Source organism: Capricornis sumatraensis, chromosome 4, assembly GCF_032405125.1.
Source record: "Capricornis sumatraensis isolate serow.1 chromosome 4, serow.2, whole genome shotgun sequence".
Classification (NCBI taxonomy): Eukaryota; Metazoa; Chordata; class Mammalia; order Artiodactyla; family Bovidae; genus Capricornis; species Capricornis sumatraensis.
The window spans coordinates 146209240-146235310 of record NC_091072.1 but is presented as its reverse complement, the minus strand read 5'-3'; the positions used below and the strand labels follow the sequence as shown (position 1 = coordinate 146235310).

General features: G+C 40.5%; 1 protein-coding gene and 1 pseudogene across 1 annotated transcript in view; one reads left to right on the top strand and one right to left on the bottom strand.

Moving 5' to 3' along the window:
• The window catches only part of LOC138078778 (deleted in malignant brain tumors 1 protein-like), a 373461-nt gene that overhangs the window by 175096 nt on the left and 172294 nt on the right, over positions 1-26071 (bottom strand).
• LOC138077993 (antigen WC1.1-like) overlaps positions 12390-26071 on the top strand; it is a 46757-nt pseudogene continuing 33075 nt past the window's right edge.

The window sequence follows — 26071 nt, the reverse complement described above, 5'->3', positions numbered from 1 at the left end:
AAATTTCTTTTTGGATTCATATATAAGGGATATCATATGATATTTCTCCTTCTCTATCTGATAATCAAATCTGTTTTTGATGCTCTGTATTGAATTCTTCAGTTCACTCATTGTATTATTCAGCTCCAGAATTTCTGGTTAGTTTTTTTTTTTTTTTTAATGTTTTCTATCTGTTTGAAACTCAATGAATTTACAAGCTCCCTTCAGATTTGACCCTATTTTCTCCTCCTATTTTATCAGGTCTTTAATGCTTTTAGATAATTTTTAGTAAACTAATTCTACTTTTTCAGCAGAAGAGATAGCCTCAATAAGTAAGCCCACCATTACCGAGAAAATCTCGTAGAACTCTTCACAGTAACGAAATCACCTATGTTTTTGTGTCATAAACCAGATAAAATCTCCATGTAGGCAAGGACATTGTCTTATTATTTTCTGTATTTATAGTACTTAAAAAAGACCTGTCTCTCCATAGACAATTTTATCATTATTAAAATTTTAAATCATTTAGTATTAATAAAAAATAGCTTCTTGTGTGCTTTCAGGATCCTATTCAAATCCTTTACTCATATCAGTGTCAGAATTCTAAAAAATTTGAGTAAGCACCATAGGATATTTCTCTACTTCTACTGTTTCCTTTACCTCCCCTCAAATATCTATATTTCCTTCCTAGAATGGACTTCCCTGGGTCTGTGGGCTAAACTGTGTTCCTCCATAATTAATATGTTGAATCCTAGCCTTTAGTGTGACTGCACTAGAGATAGGGTCTTTAGGAAGTAATTAAGGTTAAATAGGCTTCCCTGGTGGCTCAGTGGTAAAGAATCCTCTTGCCAATGCAGGAGAGGAAAGTTTGATCCCTGGGTCAGGAAGATCCCCTGGAGAAGGAAATGACAACCTACTCTAGTATTCTTGCTTGGAAAATCCCAAGGATGGAGGATCCTGGCAGACTACAGTCTATGACGTCTCAAGAGTTGGACACAATTTATCGACTAAACCACTAACACCAAGGTTACATAAGGTCATAAGGATGTGGCCCTAATCCAATAGGTGACTTTATAGAAAGAGGATGTGACAGATCCCCCTCCCTCTCTCCCTGTCCATCTGTCCCGAGGAAAGGCCAGGGGAGCACACAGTGAGGGAGCCATGGCTACAAGCCGAGAGCAGAGGGCTCAGAATGAACACAGCCTTGCCAGCACATTGATCTCGGACTTACCAGCCTCCACAATTGTGATAAGATAAATAATTTCTGTTTTTTAACCAGCCAGACTCTGGCTTTTGGGTGGCTGCCTGCCTGGTCTGACTATACACCAGGATCTTCTCCAGTGCAGCATTTCCCCAGATGTTCCCTCTGAGATGCACCACTTTGGTTTCCAGAATAAGAGCACATGGGGTGGGGCAAAGATCTGAGCAGTGTTAAGGGTGCCCCAAGGATGACGTCTAGTTAGATTGTAAGAAAGATTCTCATTTTCTGACCTGAATTTAAAGCTACTGGAGCTGATCAAGGTCTCAGGGAACTCACTTCTCAGTTCCTGACAGGCGGGCAGGAACCTGGGACACTGGGTGAGACCTGATGTGATAGAGAGAGAGGTGGTTTGGGTCCCAGTTCCAGGTGGGACCAGGCAGCAGACCTGGTCACACAGGAAGAAGTCTCACCTGGGTGAAGCAGTGAAGGCTCACGTATACACCTCCAGCTTGTTCACCTGCTGTCTTCTGACTCTGGAGGGAAGTCCTGCATTAGTTATGTGTTGTTGTGCAACGAATTACTGCTGAACTTGGCAGCTTAGCTTAAGTCAGCAAACACCAGGTGTCTCACACTTTCTCTGTGTCAAGAATTTTAATAATTTTTCTCCTGTAAGAGATCTAATCTTACTGCATTGTGGTCAGAAAAGATGCTTGGAATGATTTCAATTTTTTTTTAATTTACCAAGGCTACATTTATGGCCTGGGATGTGATCTATCCTGGAGAAGGTTCCATGTGCGCTTGAGAAAAAGGTGAAATTCATTGTTTTGGGGTGAAGTGTCCTATAGATATGTCTAACTGGTCTGTTGTATTGTTTAAAGTTTGTGCTTCCTTGTTAATTTTCTATCCATAGGTGTGGGTGGGGTATTAAAGTCTCCCACTATTATTGTGTTATTGTTAATTTCCCCTTTCATACTTGTTAGCATTTGTCTTACATATTGTGGTGCTCCTATGTTGGATGCATATGTATTTATAATTGTTATATCTTCTTGTTGGATTGATCCTTTGATCATTATGTAGTATCCTTCTCTGTCTCTTTTCACAGCCTTTGTTTTAAAATCTATTTTATCTGTTCTGAGTATTGCTACTCCTGCTCTCTTTTGGTCTCTATTGCATGGAATATCTTTTTCCAGCCCTTCACTTTCAGTCTGTATGTGTCCCTATTTTGAGATGGGTCTCTTGTAGACAACATATATAGGGGTCTTGTTTTTGTATCTATTCAGCCAGTCTTTGTCTTTTGGTTGATGCATTCAACCCATTTATGTTTAAGGTTATTATTGATAAGTATGATCTCATTGCCATTTACTGTATTGTTTTGGGTTCGGGTTTATACACCCTTTTTGTGTTTCCTGTCTAGAGAAGATCCTTTAGCATTTGTTGGAAAGCTGGTTTGGTGGTGCTGAATTCTCTCAGCTTTTGCTTGTCTGTAAAGCTTTTGATTTCTCCTTCATATTTGAACAAGATCCTTTCTGGGTACAGTAATCTGGGCTGTAGATTATTTTCTTTCATCACTTCAAGCATGTTTTGCCATTTCCTCTTGGCTTGAAGAGTTTCTATTGAAAGATCAGCTGTTATCCTTATGGGAATCCCCTTGTGTGTTATTTGTTGTTTTTCCCTTGCTGCTTTTAATATTTGTTCTTTGTGTTTGATCTCTGTTAATTGGATTAATATGTGTCTTGGGGTGTTTCGCCTTGGGTTTATCCTGTTTGGGACTCTCTGGGTTTCTTGGACTTGGGTTATTATTTCCTTTCCCATTTTAGGGAAGTTTTCAACTATTATCTCCTCAAGTATTTTCTCATGGTCTTTCTTTTTGTCTTCTTCTTCTGGGACTCCTATGATTCAAATGTTGGGGTGTTTAACACTGTCCTTGAGGTCTCTGAGATTGTCCTCATTTGTTTTAATTCGTTTTCCTTTTTCCTCTCTGATTCATTTATTTCTACCATTCTATCTTCTAATTCACTAATCCTATCTTCTGCCTCTGTTATTCTACTATTTGTTGCCTCCAGAGTGTGTTTGGTCTCTTTTATTGCATTATTCATTATATATTGACTCTTTTTTATTTCTTCTAGGTCCTTGTCAAACCTTTCTTGCATCTTCTCAATCCTTGTCTCCAGGCTATTTATCTGTGATTCCATTTTTATTTCAAGATTTTGGATCATTTTCACTGTCATCATTTTGAATTCTTTATCAGGTAGATTCCTTGTCTCTTCCTGTTTTGTTTGGTTTGGTGGGCATTTATCCTGTTCCTTTAGCTGCTGAGTATTCCTCTGTCTCTTCATCTTGTTTATATTGCTGAGTTTGGGGTGTCCTTTCTATATTCTGGCAGTTTGTGGACTTCTCTTTATTGTGGAGTTTCCTCACTGTGGGTGGGTAGTACAGGTGGCTTGTCAAGGTTTCTTGGTTAGGGAAGCTTGTGTCAGTGTTCTGATGGGTGGAGCTGAATTTCTTCTCTCTGGAGTGCAATGAAGTGTCCAGTAATGAGTTATGAGATGTCAATGGTTTTGGAGTAACTTTGGGCAGCTTGTATATTGAAGCTCAGGGCTGTATTCCTGTGTTGCTGGAGAATTAGCATGATATGTCTTGCTCTGGAACTTGTTGGCCCTTCGGTGGTGCTTGGTTTCAGTGTAGGTATGGATATATTTGATGAGCTCCTATCGATTAATGTTCCCTGGAGTCAGGAGTTCTCTGGTGTTCTCAGGGTTTGGACTTAAGCCTCCTGCTTCTGGTTTTCAGTCTTATTTTTACAGTAGTCTCAAGACTTCTCCTTCTATACAGCACCATTGATAAAACATCTAGGTTAAAGATGAAAAGGTTCTCCACAGTGAGGGACACCCAGAAAGGTTCACAGAGTTTCATGGAGAAGAGGGAGGAGGGAGTTAGAGGTGACCCGAATGAGATGAGGTGGAATCAATAGAGGAGAGAGCAAGCTAGCCAGTAATCACTTCCTTATGTGCACGCCACAACTGGACCACTCAGAGATGTTCACGGAGTTATGCAGAGAAGAGAAGAGGGAGGAAGGAGACAGAGCTGGCCAGGAGGATAAAAGGGGGGAATCAAAAGGAGAGAGACAGATCTAGCCAGTAATCAGTTCCCTAAGTGTTCTCCACCATCTGGAACACACAGAAATTCACAGAGTTGGGTAGAGAAGAGAGGGGGTAGGGAGGAGACATAGGCGACCTGGTGGAGAAAAAGGAGAGTCCAAAGGGGGAGAGAGCAGTCAAGCCAGTGATCTCCCTCCCAAGTAAAAATGGATACTGAAGACTGGATTCTTAAAGGTACAAAATTGATAACAAATACCAAAAAGCAAAGATTAAAAATTTAGAGTTTGGAATTTCAAAAACACAGTATTAAAGAAAAGAAGAAAAAAAAGAAAGAAAGAAAGGTCACAAAATTATAATACATACATATATATATATATATATGTATATATATATATATATATATGAAGTTTGCTTTTAAAAAATAGGGTCTTCTTTTTGTTTTGCAAAGTAATAGCAGGTTATAAAAGTGAAAATTAAAGGAGTAATGAAATTTTTTTAATTAAAAAAAAAGAATGGTAGTAAAAATACTAAAAATATATCTAGGACTTCTCTGGTGTTGTTGTGGGTATTGTGGGGTCAGTTCATTTTTGGATAGTTCCTTGGTCCGGCTTATATTTCTCAAGCTCTATAGGCCCCTTCCTATGTAGTCAGTACTAACAACAGGGTTGTAATCTATTACACCTGTCACTTCCAAGGTGGTTCCCTCTGTTTTAGCTTCTTTTCTTTGCTGATCTCTTCAGTGTCTGATTTCTGCCCTGACACAAGGGGACGGTGGTGGACACGTTTTATAGGCTCACTTGTTCAGTCGCACTGTGGAGAGGGAGGGATGCTGCAAACAAATAACACTGGTGTGTGCTCGCAGTGCCTCAGCCACACTGGGCCTGCCCCTGCTCATGGCACATGTACCCTTCCTGCCCACACTACTCAGGATCTAGGTTGCTCCACCAGGAACTGTCCGAGGCCGGCCCTGGGCTGCATGCACCTCTCAGGTCTAAGCCTCTCAGGTTCAGGCACTCAGGTAGTCCTCAGAGGCACAGACTCGGTTGGGCCTGCATTTTGTGCCCTTCCCAGGTCCGAGCAGCTTAGGTAATGAGGTGTTTGGTGAGTGCAGTCGCTGCGACTTATCGCCTCCCCTGTCCCTGCCACTTGGTTTTCTGGGTGTACAACCAGTGCACCTTCTCAGGCGGATGTTGACTGTCCAGAACCCCAAGAAGTCTTAGTTACCAAAGAAGCCTGCTTGCAGTTTGGCAGATAATGTCTCTCTGGGGCTGCGATTGCCCCCTTCCGGCTCTGGCTGCCTGTCACCAAAGGGGGATGGTCTGCAACCAGCTAATTCTGTTCAGTGAAGGGTTAATGCAGCCACAATAGGGAAAATGGAGATGTGCCTGCAAATGGGACTCTCTGCATGGGCTGAACGTGCTTGCAGACAGGATGTTCTGCCAAGGAGACTAGACACAGCCTTGAGTTTGGTGGTCCCTTGCAAATGAGGGAACATTCCCTTCTTGTGATAAGAAGAAAGAAAGGGCTCTGGACAGACTCTGCAGTAAGCAGGAATTTCACTCCCTTTTGCTATAGGATAACATTTATGCACATGCGCTATGCTGAGAAGGCTTAGTCATACAGTCTGGAATTCTGCCCAGGGGGGGGGCTATATATAAATAAACCACAAGCTCGCTTGCTTGAGTAGTTCTTTTTCCTCTGGCCAGAGTTGTGTCTGTCTCTTGTGTGTCTTGTCTTTGTGTCATCACTGCAATCTCCAACATCTGGCACCCAACGTGGGGCTCAAGTGAAACCAAAAGTGTGAGTAACCCTGGGGGGATTTTAAATCCATAGCAGGGGAACTTTCAGGAAAATCATGGGGAATTCCTCACCCTAGCAGGCAGGGGAACTTTCAGAAAATCATGGGGAATTCCTCATCATCATTAAGGATACAATACATGGAATTGGTCAAATGACTTCTCCACTCCATAGGCGTTAAGGTCTCGACTCGTCGATTGAGTGAGCTCTTTTGCTTGGTGGAGCAACATTGTCATTGGTTTCAATATCAAACTAAGTTACATTAAATTTGAAGGAATGGAAAATAGTTCAAAAAGAATTGAGAAAGCAACATCAGAAGGGTAATGTGATCCCTTTGGTGTTATGGACTTTATGTAATGCTATAACACAGGCTTTGACTTTGCTATCTACTGATAATGAAACGAAATCTAATGCTTCAATGAAGGAAGAGGCAATTTATTAGGATGTGCCAAACGTTGGTGGGGTTTCTGCATTGCCTGAAGGTAAAGATACAGGTAAGCCTCCTCCTGGAAATGGTGAAACATCTGTTAGTTTGGAATCAGATTTGAAGGCTTCTTCAGTTTCGTCAGAAGAGGGCAAAGGGATTAAAGAAATGACCCATCTATTCCAGGAATGATGGAAATTCCATAAGGAGGAGAAGGAATCTGTGCCTTCTGCTCATGCTTATGCTTCTCTTTTCCCCACTGCAGTTGATCTGCCCGATGTGGGCAGGGAACATTGTCAGTTCTCCTTTCCTTTGTCTATGCTTTATGATGATGACTTACCTGCTCCCCCTGGTGGTTTTATCGATCCTCCACAATTATTTATCATCCAGAGACAGCAAGATGACAACGTGATAAATATTCAATACACTCCTTTGGAATATAATTTTTTTTAAGATCTTAAAGCTGCAGTAGTGCAATATGGTCCTCAATCTCCCTGTGTTTTGGCTATGCTGGAATCATTGGGAAAAGGCAAATTAATCATTCGGTTAGATTGGGAATCTATTGCCCAAGCTGTCTTGGAGGGTTCTCAATGGTTGCAACTTTGTAGCTGGTGGGAGGAAGAAGCTAGAAAGCAGGCTCTGATTAATGAAGGACAGAATCCCCCTGGTCCTCTCGAAGACAAGTTAATCGGAGAGGGCCGTTATCAGGCTTTAAGAGAACAGGCTCAGTACTCTGATCAGGACTTACAACAAGTCCACCAGGTCTTTTTACGAGCATGGCACCGTGTGGTGCCTACTGGCCACGCCCAGCCCTCCTTTGTTAAAACAATGTAAGGCCCCAGTGAGCCATATACTGATTTTCTAGCAAGATTGAGGGTAGCTATGGAACGAGCTGTAGGGAGGGATGAAATTTCAGAGATATTATTACAAACTTTAGCATTTGAAAATGCAAATACTGAATGCAAATGTATACTGGGACCATTAAAAGGACAGGGTGCAGCTATAGCTGAATATATCGGAGCCTGCTCGGGAGTAGGAGGAACAGAGCATCAGGCTAATGTCTTTGCTACAGCTTGGCCAAAGCTATGAAACCACAAAAGGTAGGTAATTACTCCCATTGTGGAAAACCTGGTCATATGAGAAGAGAATGTCAGAAATTAAAAGCTGATCAAGGTGCAATTCCTAAGACAGATCTTTTGCTGGGAGGAATAAGACTCCTCTGGGACCTTGCCGTCAATGCGGGAAGAGGCTTCATTGGACTATTGAGTGCAAATCTAAAACAGACAAAATGGGCAACCCGATACCAGGAAACTATCCTGCGGGCCTAAGTCCTTGGGGCCCAGGAACAATACCGGGAACTTTTCCTCCCTGTCCTCCTGCCGTCCCACCTACTCCAACCCTGTTCCCTCCCAACAACAGTTACCAGTCAATGCCTCATTAAAAGGACCTCAAATGATGATTTCAGACTTATGGTCTGCTGCTTCAGGGAGTGCTGCTGCTGATTTGCCATTAGCTGAGAATGTTCTTTTGTCACCAGGAGGGGGCATTTACAAATTAAAAACAAATGTATTCGGACCACTGCCTAAAGGCACCTTTGGCTTAATATTAGGCAGTAGCAGTGCAGCTTTGAGAGGTCTAACCATAATTCCTGGGGTAATAGACTTGGACTATGTTGGAGAAATTGTGATTATGGTTTCTACTTCTACCACGCTTTCATTGTTAGCTGGGGAACATATTGCTCAAATACTTCTCCTACCTTATCATCCCTTTTTGGCTCTTCCTAATGAACAAACAGGAGGATTTGAAAGTACTGGGCGACATATATTTTGGGAAATGCTTATCAAAGATTCTCGCCCTGTTCTCTCCTTGATTATACAAGGAAAAAACGTCGAGGGACTAATAGACACAGGGGCAGATGTTTCAGTTATTTCTTCTCAACAATGGCCCCAAGATTGGAAAAAAGAAAAAAGCCCTCTAATGCTCACGGGACTGGGCTCCACTGCAGATGTCTGGAAGAGTACCCATCCCTTGCAATGTCAATTCCATAATGGAAGATTAGTATCTGTTACCTTTTATATTGTAAACATACCTATTAATATTTGGGGAAGAGATCTTCTCTCTCCTTTGGGGGCTTTTGTAACCATTCCACCAGAAAACTAGTAGCCACTGCTCAAACTCCTAGAGCATTCCCATTAAAAGGTTAACTAATACTACAAAATGGGTTGAGCAGTGGCCATTACCACAAATGAAGCTCGAGGCATTAGAACAATTAGTACAAGAACAACTCCAACTTGGTCATATAGAGCCCTCTACCTCCCCCTGGAATTCTCCTGTTTTTGTCATAAAAAAAGAAATCTGGAAAATGGAGAATGTTAACTGATTTACGAGAAGTTAATAAATGTATTGAACCTATGGGAGCGTTACAATTGGGACTCCCCTCTCCAGCTCTTATTCCTCAGAATTGGTCCTTAATGATGCTGGATCTTAAAGACTGTTTTTCTGCCATTCCCCTACAATTGCAAGATAGAGATAAGTTCGCTTTTACAGTTCCTGTTCTTAATCGTGCTCAGCCTGTTAAGCATTATCAATGGACAGTCTTACCACAGGGAATGACAAATAGTCCTACTTTATGTCGAGAATTCATAGCTCACTCTTTACAATCCCTCCATCAAGAATACCCCAATTATATTCTATATCATTATATGGATGATCTCCTATTAGCAGCTCCTAGTATTGCTGAAAGTGATGAATTCTTTCTAAAAGTACAGGAGGCTTTAAGACTATACCATTTGCAAATAGCCCCAGAAAAAATTCAAAAAGACTATCTTATTTCATATTTAGGGACGGTATTGGAACAACATAGAATAAGGCCCCAAAAGTTGCAAATCAGAAGAGACCTCCTCAAAACCTTAAATGATTTTCAAAAGTTATTGGGAGATATCAATTGTCTACACCCGGTACTTGGGATTCCTACTTATCAATTATGACATTTGTTTTCTACTTTAGAGGGAGATACAACTCTGGATAGCCCCTGAACTTTAACCCCATTGGCTTTACAGGAACTTCAATTTGTTGAGCAACGACTAAATGATGGTTTTTTTTGACTTACTTACAGGCGTCTCAACCTATTTCGTTTATAATATTTCATACCCCTTATTCTCCATCTGGTGTAATTGCTCAAGAAAAAGGATTAATAGAATGGGTTTTCTTACCTAACAGCTTTTCCAAAAAATTGACTACATATATGGATAAATTAGCCTTCCTTATACAGAAAGGTCACCATCATATTTTACAATTGTCAGGATATGAACCACACCAGATTGTTACTCAATTAACAACTGCTCAAATATCTCGATGTTTACAATTTAATGAAAACTGGCAAATTTCTCTTGCCTCATATCCTGGTTCGTTTTCTAATCACTATCCGTCATCTAAATTGATTGGTTTTCTCCAGACTAACTCTATGATATCTCTATCCCCAGTTTCAGATGTTCCAGTTAAGGGACCCACTATTTTTACAGATGCAAATAAAAATGCTGCTGGATATTGGACCCCGGAAAGTTCTAAGGTTCTCCCCCACTCGTTTTCTTCTGTACAGCCCGCTGAGCTGTGGGCTATCTATTTAGTTTTGCAAGATTTTCCCCAAATTCCTATTAACATCGTTTCAGATTCTCGATATGCTGTTCTCTCTTGCCTACAGCTTCCCCATGTCTCCCTTCCACTGACCCTTAAAACAGCTATTGATAATTGTTTTACCAAGTACAACAGTTGCTCTTGCAGCGTTCAGAATTAATTTTCTTTACTCACATTCGTGCACATTCCGCCCTTCCTGGACCCTTATCATTCAGAAATGCTACAATTGATGCCTTACTTTATCCTATAGAAACAGCAAAACAAGAACATCTCTTACAGCATACCAATTCCAAAGGGTTACAAAAATCTCATGCTATTACTCAAAAATAAGCTCAAAATATTGTTTGTTCTTGTTCCATATGTGCACACTTTGCTTTACCGTTTACCTCACCAGGTGTCAATGTAAGAGGACAACAAGCAAATCAGATATGGCAAATGGATGTAATTTACATTTCTTATCTTGGACAACATAAATATGTGCATCATACTATAGATACGTGCATGCATTTTCAATAGGCCACTGCATTACATTCTGAAAAGGCTGACGCTGTTATTACTCATTTGTTATCTTGTTTTGCAGTTATGGGATTACCAATTTAATTGAAAACTGATAATGCACCTGCCTACCAATCCGCGAAATTAGCTCACATTTAATCCCAATACCATATAACTCATACTTTGGTATTCCTTATAATAGTCAAGGGCAAGCTATCATTGAAAGAGCTAATCGTACATTGTGTGACTATCTTGAAAAAATAAAGGGGAAACAGGAGAGATTTATGAAACATAAAGACATTTTGAATAAAACCTTACTTACCCTAAATGTTTTGAATATTTGGAGCAAGGGAAATCTATCAGCAGCAGAGTTGCATTTTCAAGGGAAAGAAGAAGACAAGAAGATCTTGAATACACCTATTTGGTATAAAGATAAAGAGAAAGGTTGGATCCCAGCATGATTAATATATTTGGGATGAGGGTATGCTTTCATTTCCGTTAATAATTACAGGTTTTGGACCCAAGTGAGATTGATCAAAATTAACAATGGCTGATCCCTTTGTTCAATCGAAGAGCTTACTATGCAGAGAAGCTTTACTTTTCGTACAAGGGAAGCAACACCTTGACAGAACCGATAGATATTCATAATGGAATACATATGTCACTATGTCCTGTTAACTATTTTGCTCCTTCTCTAAAATCTTTGGAATGGGAACGTTGCTGAGGTCATCGACCCTTTGAAGTCATGAATTATTCTGGGTCTATCATTGTAGATTGGAGTCCAGATCATGGGCAATTCTTAGAAAAATGGTTGAATAAATCTCTTAGGTGGCATCATGCAAATAGCACTTTGATGGGCAATGGTAATGAAACAGTTAAATGGCAGCAATTTGCACTTGTCCCTCTTCAATTACAATTGCAGGGACATCCGCACATTCAAGGGGATATTTGGAAACTATGGGCAGTTTCTGGTAATCTCACTATTTGGTCAGGCAACTATACTTTGAATAGTGGCGACTCTTCGGGTCCATTTCATGTTAATTTACACGATAATAAATCTTATTCCACAATGGCATGTGTAAAATATCCTTTTACATTGTTATATGGGAATTGGACCTCGAATGATACTGTGGAGTTTGTGTCATATGATTATTGTAATCTAACTCAATGTGTAAATCAGTCTTGGTGGAAAGAATTTGAAAGACGAGGCTGTAACTCCAATTTTTCGTTAGTAATTGTTAAAGCTCAGACAGAAGTATGGTTTCCTATAAATCTGACTAGGCCATGGTCAGATTCTTTTGCTATTTCTCATCTAGTAACCACTGTACAGACTTTGCTACATTGATCTCGACGTATGCTTGGTGTGGTCATTGCTTCAATTCTAGCAGTTGTGTCAGTAACTGCAACAGTGGTGGTAGCAGGCCTCGTGTTACACCAAGGAATTCAAACAGCTGATTTTGTTCAGGACTGGCATAAGGACTCTCATTTGTTATGGAAACAACAGCGAGATTTGGATGCACAACTTGCTACCAACGTGCTCAATCTTCAACACACCATTTCCTGGCTTGGAGATCAATTAGCTGTTTTATCTACACGAAGTGTGTTGAAATGTGATTGGAATTCTTCTCAGTTTTGTATAACATCTGTACCATTTAACGTGAGCCCTTCAAGAGATTAACCGAGACATATAAATAAAATGAGTTCTAGATGCCCATCATCTAGAGAGATGCCGCCTAGCCCCCAAGAGGTGGCTGGATAGCCAATGACGAGTAAGACGATCAGAGGAGGGCAATCTAAGACAGGCACAGCTGCGAAGGCAAGGCTGGAGGTTGGCCGCCTACAGCTTTATGCCTTGCTCTACAGAACATCAATACAAATGTCTCGAGGGCTTAAATAAAATAAAAAAGGAGGAGGAGGTTAATGCGGCCACAATAGGGAAAGTGGAGATGTGCTTGCAAACAGGACTCTCTGCGTGGGCTGAACGTGCTTGCAGGCAGGATGTTCTGCCAAGGAGACTAGACACAGCCTTGAGTTTGGTGGTCCCTTGCAAATGAGGGAACATTCCCTTCTTGTGATAAGAAGAAAGAAAGGGCTCTGGACAGACTCTGCAGTAAGCAGGAATTTCACTCCCTTTTGCTATAGGATAACATTTATGCACATGCACTATGCTGAGAAGGCTTAGTCATACAGTCTGGAATTCTGCCCAGGGGGGCTATATATAAATAAACCACAAGCTCGCTTGCTTGAGCAGTTCTTTTTCCTCTGGCCAGAGTTGTGTCTGTCTCTTGTGTGTCTTGTCTTTGTGTCATTTCACTCACAATCTCCAACAGTTCAGGCCTTTGTTCTGTGTGTGGGCCTGGTGGTGTCTTTGGGCTTTTCGCACTGGTAGCTATCCCACAGTCTGGTTTGCTAGCCCAAGTTAGTTCGCTCAGATTGCCCTAGGGGCATTCAGGCCCCATCCTTACTCTAAGCGATGCAGCCTGTGCCTCCCTGCCCAGCCCCCGCTTGCTAGTGGTGGGTGCAGGCGTCTGTGCTGCTTCTCCGCTGTGGGAGTTACCGTTGGGCTCGTAATCTGTGGGGTTTAATTATTTATTGATTTTTCCTCCCTGTTATGTTGCCCTCTGTGCTTCCAAGGCTCGCCACAGACTCGGCAGTGAGAGTGTTTCCTGGTGTTTGGAAACCTCTCTTTTTAAGACTCCCTTCCTGGGACAGAGCTCCCTCCCTACCTCTTCTGTCACTTTTTTTGTCTTTTATATTTTTCGAAGACAATGGGCTGCTTTTCTCGGTGCCTGATGTCCTCTGCCAGCATTCAGAAGTTGTTTTGTGGAATTTACTCAGCATTTAAATGTTCTTTGGATGAATTTGTGGGGGAAAAAGTGGTCTCCCCATCCTATTCCTCCACCATCTTAGGACCGCCCCTTGTGGGTCAAGAATTGACATGGCTTACCTGGATCCTCAGAGTCATGATGTCTCACAAGGATGCAATTATCTGAAGGTTCAACCAGGGGAGGATATCGCCTATGTACTTACATGGTGGTTAGCAGCATTGAGACTTTGGTGTATTGTTGAACTGAAATCTAATCTCATAAGTGACATCTCATCACTTTTGCCAAATTCCATTTGTTACATGCATGTTACTAAGTACATTTGAGTGTGGGGATTACACAAGGATGTGGATACCAGGCAACAGAAAATATTGGAACACTTTAGAGCCTGTTACCCCAGCCCTCTGTTCCTGAGCTGGATGAGACGCTCCCTATGGACAGGGAAGGAGAGGGAAGATTCCTCTCTGGATCCTGGGCCATGAGCTGTAACTGAGACAGGGAAGCTGGGCCCTAGTAGCCTTGGGCGCATCTACAGGGAGGGCAGCAACCAGAGTCTCTGGAGGCCTGTCCTCGGTGGTGTCCCTGGAGCTGGTTCTATAGGCTCGTGAGAAACACCTGGTGCCTCCCTTCCAACTCTGGGTTCAGTAATGGCACATTGGGAGCTTAGAGTTGGCCATGGGGGTAATATATATACCACAGAAGTCAACAAATGCTGTACACAGGGAATTTTTTTCAGAGATTAGAGTGTTCATTTTTTATTACTTGCCAGTCCACTAACTGCATGGTGTACTAAAATCTGTCCTGCATCTGTGTCTGTGTCTCTTTTGCAGATCTAGAGCTGAGGCTGAAGGATGGAGGTCACCGCTGTGAGGGGAGAGTGGAAGTAAAGCACCAAGGAGAATAGGGCACAGTGAATAGTTACAAGTGGGGCTTAGAAGAGGCCACTGTGGTGTGTAGACAGCTGGGTTGTGGAGCTGCTGTTGATGCTCTCCAAAGAGTTCACTTTGGATCAGCAGTTGGCCCCATTTGGTTTTATGCTATTACTGCAGAGGGACAGAGTCAGCTATCACGGAGTGTACTTATACTGCTGTTAAAGACCGTCGTCCTGAGGGCCTTTCCCATGACCAGGATGCTGGAGTAGTCTGCTCAGGTAAGGCTTGTCTGGTCTGGGAGGGGATCTCCAGCAGGAAAAGCCTCAGTCTCATTCCCAGCCTAACTATAAGAATATGGATCACAGACTTTAGTACATACTTGAGTGAAGGTTCCAGTCACACAGTTATTCCTAGAGCATTAGGTGTTCAAGGGAGCCGAAGGGCTTTCTTGGCAATGGACAGTAAAGGCTCCAGATCCAGTGTGCACTGTGCCCTTCCGGTCTGTGTGATGTGTCACAGGAGGCAGTGAGGTGAGATCAAATGTTTCATACATGTACAACTGCCTGGTTGAACCTACATTAATTATGTTAATATAGTCGTAGTACCATCGTAGTTTTTTGTATTTTTTTTCATGGGATGGTCAGACAAGTGCAGCTCTAAGAGGGGATATAGGAGAGGTGCAGGTAAGGAGAGGTGTGAGTTTATTATACTCACAGATCCTACAGAGACAGAGTATCAGTAGGTGGGTACTTGGGGGAGATGCCTGTAGAACACCCTGATCCAAGCAGTGGTGCCCCCCAAATGGAGTGTGAGGATCCAGGGACAAGTGACAATACATACATACATACCTACATACATATATATATATACACACACACACATACACACACACACATACATATATCTATATATATATATATAGATATAAAACCCAAAGACAGAGACTAGTTGGATGAAAATGAAAACAAGACATATATATATATATATATGTGTGTGTGTATATGTATGTATATATGTATGTATGTATGTATGTATATATATATATATGTCTTGTTTTCATTTTTCATCCAACCAGTCTCTGTCTTTGGGTTAGAGCGTTGAATCAGTTTACATTTAAGGTAATTATGGAAATGTATGTTCTTACTCACACTCTGTTAATTGCTTTGTATTTTTTTGGTAGGTCTTTTTTTCTTCCCTTCCTCTTTGGTTCTCTTCTCATGATTTGATGGCTATCTTTAATGCTGTGTTTGAATTCCTTTTTCTTTATTGTGTGAATATATACTGTAGATTTTTGATTTGTGGTTACCATGAGGGTTTGATATGCAGTCAATTGCAAGTTGCTGACCTTTTAATTTCCAATGGATTTCCAATATCTTGCATTTTTACTCTCCTCACGATTGCTAGTTTCAGTATCATATTTGTGTGTGGAAAAAAAAGAATGCTTTCCTAACTTTATTGTATGTTTGCTTTTACTGTAAGCTTTCTCATTCATACTTTACTTTTTTCTTCTCTGGCCTTTTAATTTTCTGCCTAGAAAAGTTCCTTTAGCTCTTGGAAGCTGGTATAGTGGTGTTGAATTCTTTTAGCTTTTTCTTGTCTGTAAAGCTTTTGATTTCTCCATGGAATCTGAATAAGAGCCTTGCTGTGTAGAGTATTCTTGATTGTAGGTTTCCCTCTTTTATCAGTTTAAATATATCATGCCACTCCCTTCTGGCCTGAAAAGTTTCTGCTGAAAAATCAGCTGAAAAACTTATGACAATTCCTTTTAAGTTATTTGTTGCCTTTCCCTTGTTGCTTTTAATAGTTTCTCTTTGTCTTTAGCTTTTGTCAATTTGATTAATGTGAGTCTTGACATGTTCCTTCTTGGATTTATCCCATTTAGGACTCTGTGCTTCCTGGACTTCAGTAACTATTTCCCTTCCCATGTTAGGGAAGTTTTCAGCTATTATCTTTTCAGATATTTCTCAGCTCTCTTCTCCTTCTGGGACCCCTAGAATGTGAATGTTTGTGCATTTAATGTTGTCCCGGAAGTTTCTTACACTGTCCTCACATCTTTTCATTATTTTTTCTGTCCCACAGCAGTGACTTTTCACCATTCTGTCTTCTAGCTCACTTATCTATTTTTCTGCCTCATTTATTCTGCTGTTGATTCCTTCTAGTACACTTTTCATTTCTTTTACTGTATTATTCTTCAACTCTGTTCTGTATATCTTCTAGCTCTCTGTTAAACATTTCTTGTATCATTTCATTCCATGCCTCCATTCTTTTTCCAAAATCTTGAATCACCTCTATTATCATTATTCTGCTTTTTTTTTTTTTTCAGGCAGATTGCCTATATCCACTTCACTTAGTTCTCCTGGGATTTTATATTGTTCCTTTTTCTAAAATATATTCCTCTGCTGTCTCATTTTATCTAACTTTCTGTGTTTATAGTCTCTCTTCCACAGGCTGTAGAATTGTCATTCTTCTTCCTTTGGTGCCTGCCCCCTGATGGGTGAGACTCATCTGGAGGCTTGTGTAGGTTTCCTGGTGGGAGGTTTTGGTGCCTGCTGACTAGTGGGAGGAGCCAGATCTTGATCTTCTGCTGTGCAGAGCCATGCCAAAAGATGTGTATAGAGGCAGTTGTGGGCTCAGGAAGACTTTAGACTGCCTGTCTGCTAATGGGTAAGGCTGTGCTCCTGCCCTGTGGGTTGTCTGATCTGAGGCATCCCATCACTGTAGCCTGCAGGCTGTTGGGTGGGGCCAGGTCTTGGTGTCAAAATGGCAGCCTCCAGGGGAGCTCATGCCAATGAGTACTCCTTGGTACTTGTGCCACCAATGTCCTTGTCCCTGCAGTGAGCTCCAGCTGCCCTCACCTCCCCAGAAGACTCTATAAGACAAGCAGGTAGGTCTGGCCTTGGCTTCTGTGAAGTCATGTTTTCCCCCCTGGGCCCCAGTGGGTTTCCCTGGGAGCTCAGCTGGTAAAGAATCTGCCTACAGTGCAGGAGACCCTGGTTCAATTCCTGGGTTGGGAAGATCCACTGGAGAAGGAATAGGCTACCCACTCCAGTATTCTTGGGCTTTCCTGGTAGCTCAGACAGTAAAGAATCTGCCTGCAATGCAGGAGACCTGGGCTCAATCCCTGGGTTGAGAAGATCCCCTGGAAGGAGGAAAGGCTACCCACTCCAGTATTCTGGCCTGGAGAGTTCCATACACAGAGGAGACTGGCAGGCTACAGTTCATGTGGTCACAAAAAGTTGGACATGACTGAGCGACTTTCACTTCACTTCACTTCCCTTGTTCACGTGGAGTTCCTATGATCAAGCCCCCTGTCCTTCAAACCAAGTGCTCTGGGGGCTCCTCTTCCTGATGCCAGACCCCCAGGGTGGGGAGCTTGACCTGAGTTTCAGAAATGTTCTGTGGGTAATCTGTCATATAATTATTTTCCAGTTTGTTAATCTTTCACCTGGTGGGTATGAGGTTTGATTATATTGTAAATAAATCTCTCCTACCATCTTATGTGGCTTCTTCTTTGTCTTTGGACGTAGAATATCATTTCTAATAGGTTATACTCTTTTTTGTTGATGGTTGTTCAAAAGTTAGTTGTGATTTTTGTGCTTTTGTGAGAGGAGATGAGCTTAAGTCATTATACTCCGCCATCTTTCATATTTTATCTTAAAATGATAAGGGAAAACTGAAAGTGAAAGTCATTCAGTCGTGTCCGACTCTTTGTGACCCCATGGTCTATACAATCCATGGAATTCTCCAGGCCAGAATACTGGAGTGGGTAGCCTTTCCCTTCCCCAGGGGATCTTCCCAATCCAGGGATCAATCCCAGGTCTCCCACATAGCAGGTAGATTCTTTACCAGGTGAGCCACCAGGGAAGCCCAAGAATACTGGAGTGGGTAGCCTATCCCCTCTCCAGCAGATCTTCCTGACCCAGGAATTGAACTGGCTTCTTCTGCATTGCAGGCAGATGCTTTACCAACTGAGTTTTCACAGAAGCCGTTAAAATGACAGTTTGTCAGTTAACAAATAATAAAACAAGTTAATAAATCTTATAAAATGTTGCTGCTATTTTTATCTTAAATATTTTATTATCTCAAACATGTGCAGTAGATTCTGTATTTATTCACAGAATTATCATTTAGAGCAGTCTTTATAGCTTTGGGTAGACCCAAATTTTCACATGTTATCACTTTCTTATACCTTACTGGAACTTTTGTGTGTGTGTGTGTAGTGATGGTCTGGTGGTCTCAAATTCTATCATCTTTTTTATATGAAACATTTTAACTTTTAATAATTTTTGAAAATATTTTCACCAGTGACTGTGTTCTAGTTTAGAAATTTTCACCACACTGAAGACATTTTTACATTGGCCTATGGCTAGCATTGCTTCTAATAAATAGCCAGTAATACTTATTTTTTCCCCTTTTACATAATATGTCAATGTTTCATGGCACTGTTTTTTTTTTTTTTTTGGTTTATCACTGATTTTCCATAATTATATTATTAGATGTCTGGGGTAGTTTTCCTTATTTTTATCTTTTAGAGTTTGCTTAGCTTTTTGGCTTGCTTTATAGCTTTTGTTAAATTTGGAAAAAATTCCATCCATTATTTACAACTAGTTTTCTACTCATCCCTTATTCTGAGTCTCCAAATATATATATTTTTTACATGGTTTACTCTTGTCCCAAGTGCCACAGAGTTCCCATCCATGGTTCATTTTCTGCCTCTTTTTTTCTCTCTGCCTCAGTTTGGATAGTCTGTATTGATAGGTGTTTAATTTCCCCACCCCTTTTTTGTTGTTCTGCCATATCTAACCTCTTTTTATGCTAATCCAGACAATTTTTCATTCCATATATTGATTTTTCAGTTTTAGAAGTTCCATTTGGTTATTTTCTAGTCTTTTCTCTCTGTTTTATTTTTTTCTAAGCATATTTACATTAATGTCTTTATTAGCACTCAATTAAATAATTTGTTATTCTGGAATGTTTTAAAATTTTGCTGTGAGTTACATTTTTCTTTTTTTAGAAAGCCTTGTACCTTTTTGATTGGATGTTGGGCACTGCTAGGATGTCCTTTAACAGAAAGAATTCTAGCAATAAATAATCAGAATATGAACACTAATATAAATACAGTCAGATATCAGGGAATTTTACTTGATGAATCAAACAATGTTTTTCATTGAGTTACATTGCATTCTCTTAAAAATATGTTCCTTGGGTGGCAAAGTGATAAATTTTTATTTTGGTTTCTCTACTTTAACTTCAAAACTTCTTGTTATCCCACTTTTGCTTGCCGCATACCCAGATTATACTCTACCTCTACAGCAGTTGCTTTCCTTTTTCCATTTTATTTGCCATCCATCCATATGTTTTAAAACTGTGTTTTCTTGCCTGAAGTGGGAGAAATGGGAAAGGATGGAACAGTTGGGTGGCATATAAGAGGAGCAGAGTGCAATGAAATATTCTAATTACTAATTTAACAACTATTTTCCCTAAATATTTGTGTATTTTATACAGATTGAGGCCTTTAAAACTCAGAACTCTGCAAATTAGGCCTTACTTGATTTCTGCTTCTTTATTACTCTCTTCTCCCTCTCTTTTTGCAGCATGCCACCTTCTTTCAAGATTATAAAATATATATGAAAGAAATTGATAAAGTTATAGATAAATGAAAAAGCATCCTGTGTTCATGGGTCGAAAGAATCTATATTGTTAAAAATGTCTACACTACTCAAAGTGATCTACAGGTTTTACATAATCCTTCTCAAAAGTCCAATGGCATTCATTATAGATATAGAAAGTACAATTCTGAAATACAGTCTAAAATGTGTATATTGTTTACTTACAATCTATTCACGATTTTTTGTTTCCTTACCATTATTGACTTTTAGTTTCATTCCACTGTGGTCAGAAAAAATACTTGGAATTATTCTAATTTTCTTGAATTTGTTAAGACTTGTTTGTAGCCTAACATGTCATTTACCCTGGAAAATATTCCATGTGTGCTTAAGAAGAATGCATATTGATTTTCTGTTTGAATGATCTGTTAATTATAGAGAGTGGGATATTGAAGTTTTCTACTGTTACTGTATTGCTTCTGCTTCTCCCTGAAGAGCTGTCCATGCTGTCCTGTATACTGAAATGCTATAATGTTGGGTGCATATATATGTGTAGTTGTTATGTCTTCCAGTTGAACTGTCTCTTGTGACAGTTTTTTACTTAAAGTCTCTTTTGCCTGACTTTGATCTCTTTAGGTTATTATTTGCATGGCATCTCTTTCTCCACCTGTTCACTTTCAACCTACCTGAGTCATGAAATCTAAAGTGAGTTTCTTACACACAGTATGTAGTTGGATCTTGTTTTTAATCCATTTAGATAATCTATATCTTTTCATTTGAAAGTGCAGTACATTCACATTTATAATCGTATTGAAGGATAAGGACTTACATAGCCATTTTATTAATTGTTTTCTCTCTGTTTTATAGTTTCTTGCTCCTTCTTTCTTCTGTGTTGTATTTATGGCTTGATGATTTCTCATAGTGGTATGCTTCGATTAATTTCTCTTTTTTGCGTGTATGTACTATACTTTTTATTGTAGTTACCAATGAACTTGTATAAAACATTTTCTAGCTATAGCAGTCTATAGCAAAGTTAAGTACTGTTATGAAAACAACTTAATTTCAATAGCATGCAAAAACTCCATTTTGTTCCTACCCTACATTTTAAGTGATTGATATCAGAGTTTACTTCTTTCTATATTGTGTTTCCAACAGCAGCTTTCTGTAATTATAGTTACTCTTATGATGGTCTTTTGATTTATATTTAAATACTAATGTTAAAAGCAAGTTATGTACTAATATTACAATATTTTGTATTTCTCTTTAGATTTACCAGTAAGATTTACACTTTCATATGTGAAGATACTTTTGTATCATTGTTTTGTTTATTCATTGAAATTTGAAGAACACTTTTAGCACTTTGGTAATGTAGTGATGATGAAATCCTTCAGATTTTGCTTGTCATTTATATATATGACGTCATTTGAGCCTGGTGGCTCAAATGGTAAAAAATCTTCCTGCAGTTCAGGACATCCAGGTTTGATCCCGGGGTTGGGAGGGTCCCCTGGAGAAGGAATTGTCTACCCACTCTAGTATTCTTACCTAGAGAATTCCATGGACAGAAGAACCTGGAGGGCTATGGTCCTTGAAGTCACAAAGAATTGGACATGACTGAACAACTAACATACACACACAAATGTATATATAACATGTATATGTTATATAGCATATAGACACACATATTATATAACATATATAATATACATATATTATTGTTTTGGTAGTGGTGGTTGTTCAGTTTGAACTTGTGTCTCCTGCACTGGCAGGCTGATTCTTTACTTCTGAGAAACCTGGGAAGCACTTTTGTGTGTGTATACATATATATGTGTATATATCTAATACCCCCATTTTTAAAGGATAGTTTATCCATGTAAAGCTTTGATGACTGGGTTGGCAAGGTTTTTTTCTTGTGTTACTTTTGATGTATCATGCTGCTCTCCTGGACTTCAAGATTTCTAGTTTTAAAGGGTTTTCTTGGTGACAAGTCACTTTTTTTCCTCTTTTCAAAAATTTCTCATTATCTTAAAGTTTGCTGATTTAATCATAACGTGTCTTGGTGTGGACCTCTTTGGGTTCCACCTATTTGTGAACTCATAGGCTTCATGAATCAAGATGTCCATTTCCCTCCCTAGATTTGGGAATTTCTCAGTTATTATTTCTTTGAATAAGCTTTCTGCTCCTTTATTTCTTTTTTCCTACTGGGATTCTCAAATATATATATATATATATATGTGTGTGTGTGTGTGTGTGTGTGTGTGTGTGTGTGTGTGTGTGTAATGGTATCCCATATGTGCTATGTATTCTGTTCACTGTTTTTTCGTTTTGTTTTTCTAACTTGATAATTTCAAATGGAATGTCTTCAAGCTTACTGATTCTTTGATTTCCATGATAGAGTTTCCTTGATGCTTTCCTTTGGATTTGTAATTCAATTATTGAATCCTTGAGCTCCAGAATTTCTGTTTGGTTCTTTTATTTATGTTTTCTAGTTCTTTATGAAGCTTCTCATTTTGTTCACGTATAGTTTTCCTGACTGTGTTTACTTGTCTCTCTGTATTCTTCTGTAGGTCACTGAGCTTCAAAACAATGAACTTGAATTTTTTATCAAGAGGTCCATAGATCTCTATTTCTTTAGGATCAGTTTGGGAACTTTATTAGTTTCCTCTGGTGGTGTCATGTTTGCTAGATTCTCCATCATCTGGGTAGGCTTGCACTGGTGACTATGCATTTGAAGGAGCAGACACCTCTTCCAGACTTTACAGACTGGTTTCCACAAGTAAATATTTACTGCCTTGTCTTTGAACTGATAGGACTGCCTCTGGAATCAGGGACTGGAAAAGCTGGAGTTAGGTTATGTTGCTGCTCCTGGAGCTGCTTTGGGGTCTATGGTCAGTGGGTATGTAGCAAAGGCATGGATGGATGTGGTTTTCTCTGGGTTCTTGCATGGTCAGGATTGCCTCCCTACTGTGGTAGAATGGGTCTGGATAAGTCAAAGGGTTGCTTCATAATCTGTACTCAGGTCTGCAGTTGGCTCTCCTATTACCAGAGCTTCCAACAGGTTGTGCCTCCTTCTGGATGTCTGGGCAGACAGGACTACCCAGAACCATGGTGGTACAGGGCTGGAGCAACATTATGGAGCAGATTCTGGGTCCACAGTTCTGTCTGAAGTTGGCAGGCATGTTGCTGGGGGGCACCCTGTTTCTGTGGGAGAATGACAGCAGGGGAATCTCCCTTTCTATCATCCTGATGTCAAATATGGATGCAGAAAAAGCACAATCAGTTCAGTTCAGTTCAGTCACTCAGTCGTGTCTGACTCTTTGCGACCCCATGAATCCAAGCATGCTAGGCCTCCCTGTTCATCACCATCTCCTGGAGTTCACTCAGACTCACGTCCATCGAGTACGTGATGCCATCCAGCCATCTCATCCCCGGTCGTCCCCTTCTCCTCCTGCCTCCAATCCCTCCCAGCATCAGAGTCTTTTCCAATGACTCAACTCTTCGCATGAGGTAGCCAAAGTACTGGAGTTTCAGCTTTAGCATCATTCCTTCCAAAGAAATCCCAGGGTTGATCTCCTTCAGAATGGACTGGTTGGATCTCCTTGCAGTCCATGGGACTCTCAAGACTCTTCTCCAACACCACAGTTCAAAAGAATCAGTTCTTCGGTGCTCAGCCTTCTTCACAGTCCAACTCTCACATCCATACATGACCACAGGAAAAACCATAGCCTTGACTAGACGGACCTTAGTCGGCAAAGTAATGTCTCTGCTTTTGAATATACTATCTAGGTTGGTCATAACTTTTCTTCCAAGGAGTAAATGTCTTTTAATTTCATGGGCGCAGTCACCATCTGCAGTGATTTTGGAGCCCAAAAAAATAAAGCCTGACACTGTTTCCACTGTTTCCCCATCTATTTCCCATGAAGTGATGGGACCGGATGCCATGATCTTCATTTTCTGAATGTTGAGCTTTAGGCCAACTTTTTTGCTCTCCTTTTTCACTTTCATCAAAAGGCTTTTTAGCTCCTCTTCACTTTCTGCCATAAGGGTGGTGTCATCTGCATATCGAGGTTATTGATATTTCTCCCAGCAATCTTGATTCCAGCTTGTGTTTCTTCCACAATAATATAATTAAAATCAGTTAAATATCACCCCTTAGCATTTTCTGTGATTCCTCTGTCAGAAGAAAAAGCTGTAATACGAACTGTTTGGCAAACTCACAGTCCTGAAACTTCCAATCAGAACTCACTCTCTCCCAAGATCATTTACAAATCTTGGGGTTTCAAAAGAGATGGTTAGGACCACACCCCCTCTTCTATGACTCTCTGAGCTTTCTTAACTCATTTTTTTTCCCGCTGAAGTCACCTAAGAAATTCTTGGAATTTTTGCCATTAAAAATTATCAGAAAAATATAAAAACCATAAATGTCGATTATTTATAATGTCTATATTTCTTCTCTCAGACAACCTCCCTACAGGTTGGGCATGCATTCTTAGATCTTGCTTCATGATTTTCCTTACTTAAGTCACTTGAGGACTAGCTCCTGGGAAAGAAAACTATTCAAAATAATAGCCTCACAAGTCTCAGGAAAATTTTCTAACTTTGTCTAGATCACAGATCTCTACTCTGTCATAGTTCTTGTCTCTCTGGGGTGGTTCTGTTTTTCATATGTCTGCATTCACATTTGAATGCCAACACATTATGCAATTTCCTTGGGCTCTGTAGTCCTGGGCTCCTAAATGTAAAATTCACTTCTCCAACTAATGATAAATTACATATTCCTGGTATTCAGCCATTTCTGATGATAGGTCTTGGGCTCTGTAGTTTCCAGGCCTGTAGATAAGGAATTCATATTTCTAACCATTATCAGAGTATACATTGTTGGGATACAGTCATCCCAAACTGACCCTGCAAATTCGTCTGAATTTCTCTGCAGAATCTTGTTCATGAAAAGGCAATTCTGACACCAACTATCAAATTCTCTCTCAAATACCCCACTCCTGGAAAAGAAAAGCATTCACATCATTGCCTGTGTGTGTTGTTTCCATTTGGCAAGTCACGATCAAGAACATTCACTGGGTTTGCTTGTTTGTTTCTCTTAGGATTTATGTGTCTAGCTGATGGAGATAGACCCTGCTCGGGGCGAGTAGAAGTTCATTATGGAAAAGACTGGACCCCAGTGTCTGATGGGAACTTTACATTCCCCACTGCCCGGGTCATCTGTGCAGAGCTGAGATGTGGCAAGGTTGTATCTGTCCTGGGACATGTGCCCTTCAGAGAGTCAGATGGCCAGGTCTGGGCTGAAGAGTTCAGGTGCAAAGGGGAGGAGCCTGAGCTCTGGTCCTGCCCCAGAGTGCCCTGTCCAGGGGGCACTTGTCACCACAGTGGAGCTGTTCAAGTTGTCTGTTCAGGTGAGATGTAGATCAGGTTTATAACCTCTCCACTTACCTTGTTCAGGTGAGAAAATAAGACTGTTGAAAACTTGTCTTCTACCATTGTACACAGAAGTCCAACTCATGACAAATGGCTCCTCTCAGTGTGAGGGGCAGTTGGAGATGAATATTTCTGGACGATGGAGAGCACTCTGTGCCTCCCACTGGAGTCTGGCCAATGCCAATGTTTTCTGTCGTCAGCTCGGCTGTGGAGTCGCCATCTCCCCCCCTAGAGGACCACACTTTGTGGAAGGAAGTAATCAGATCTCAACAGTCCGATTTCACTGTTCTGGGGTGGAGTCCTTCCTGTGGAGCTGTCCTGTGACTGCCCTGGGTGGTCCTGACTGTTCCCATGGCAACATGGCCTCTGTGATCTGTTCAGGTAAGAGAGGGTGAAGGGCTACTGGTACTCAGGATGCTCCTGGAGTGAAATGTCCCCAAGAGCAGAGAGTGACAAGAAACTGGCATCAAAAGTCAGATATTTCATGGTGAAATGTGGTTCTTCTCATTGTTCATTAATTTTCCAACTCAGAGCAAGAAGTGGTAAGGGGAAATAATGCATTTTAAGTAACATTATTATTTAAATATAATTATAGAAAATAATGTAAAAGCAGTAAGTGTAGACTTTAAACATATACCCAGATCAGCAAAGAGAACATTCCCAGCATCACAGTCACTGTTCCTTCCCCATGACTCTGTCTCCCTCCTCTCCAGC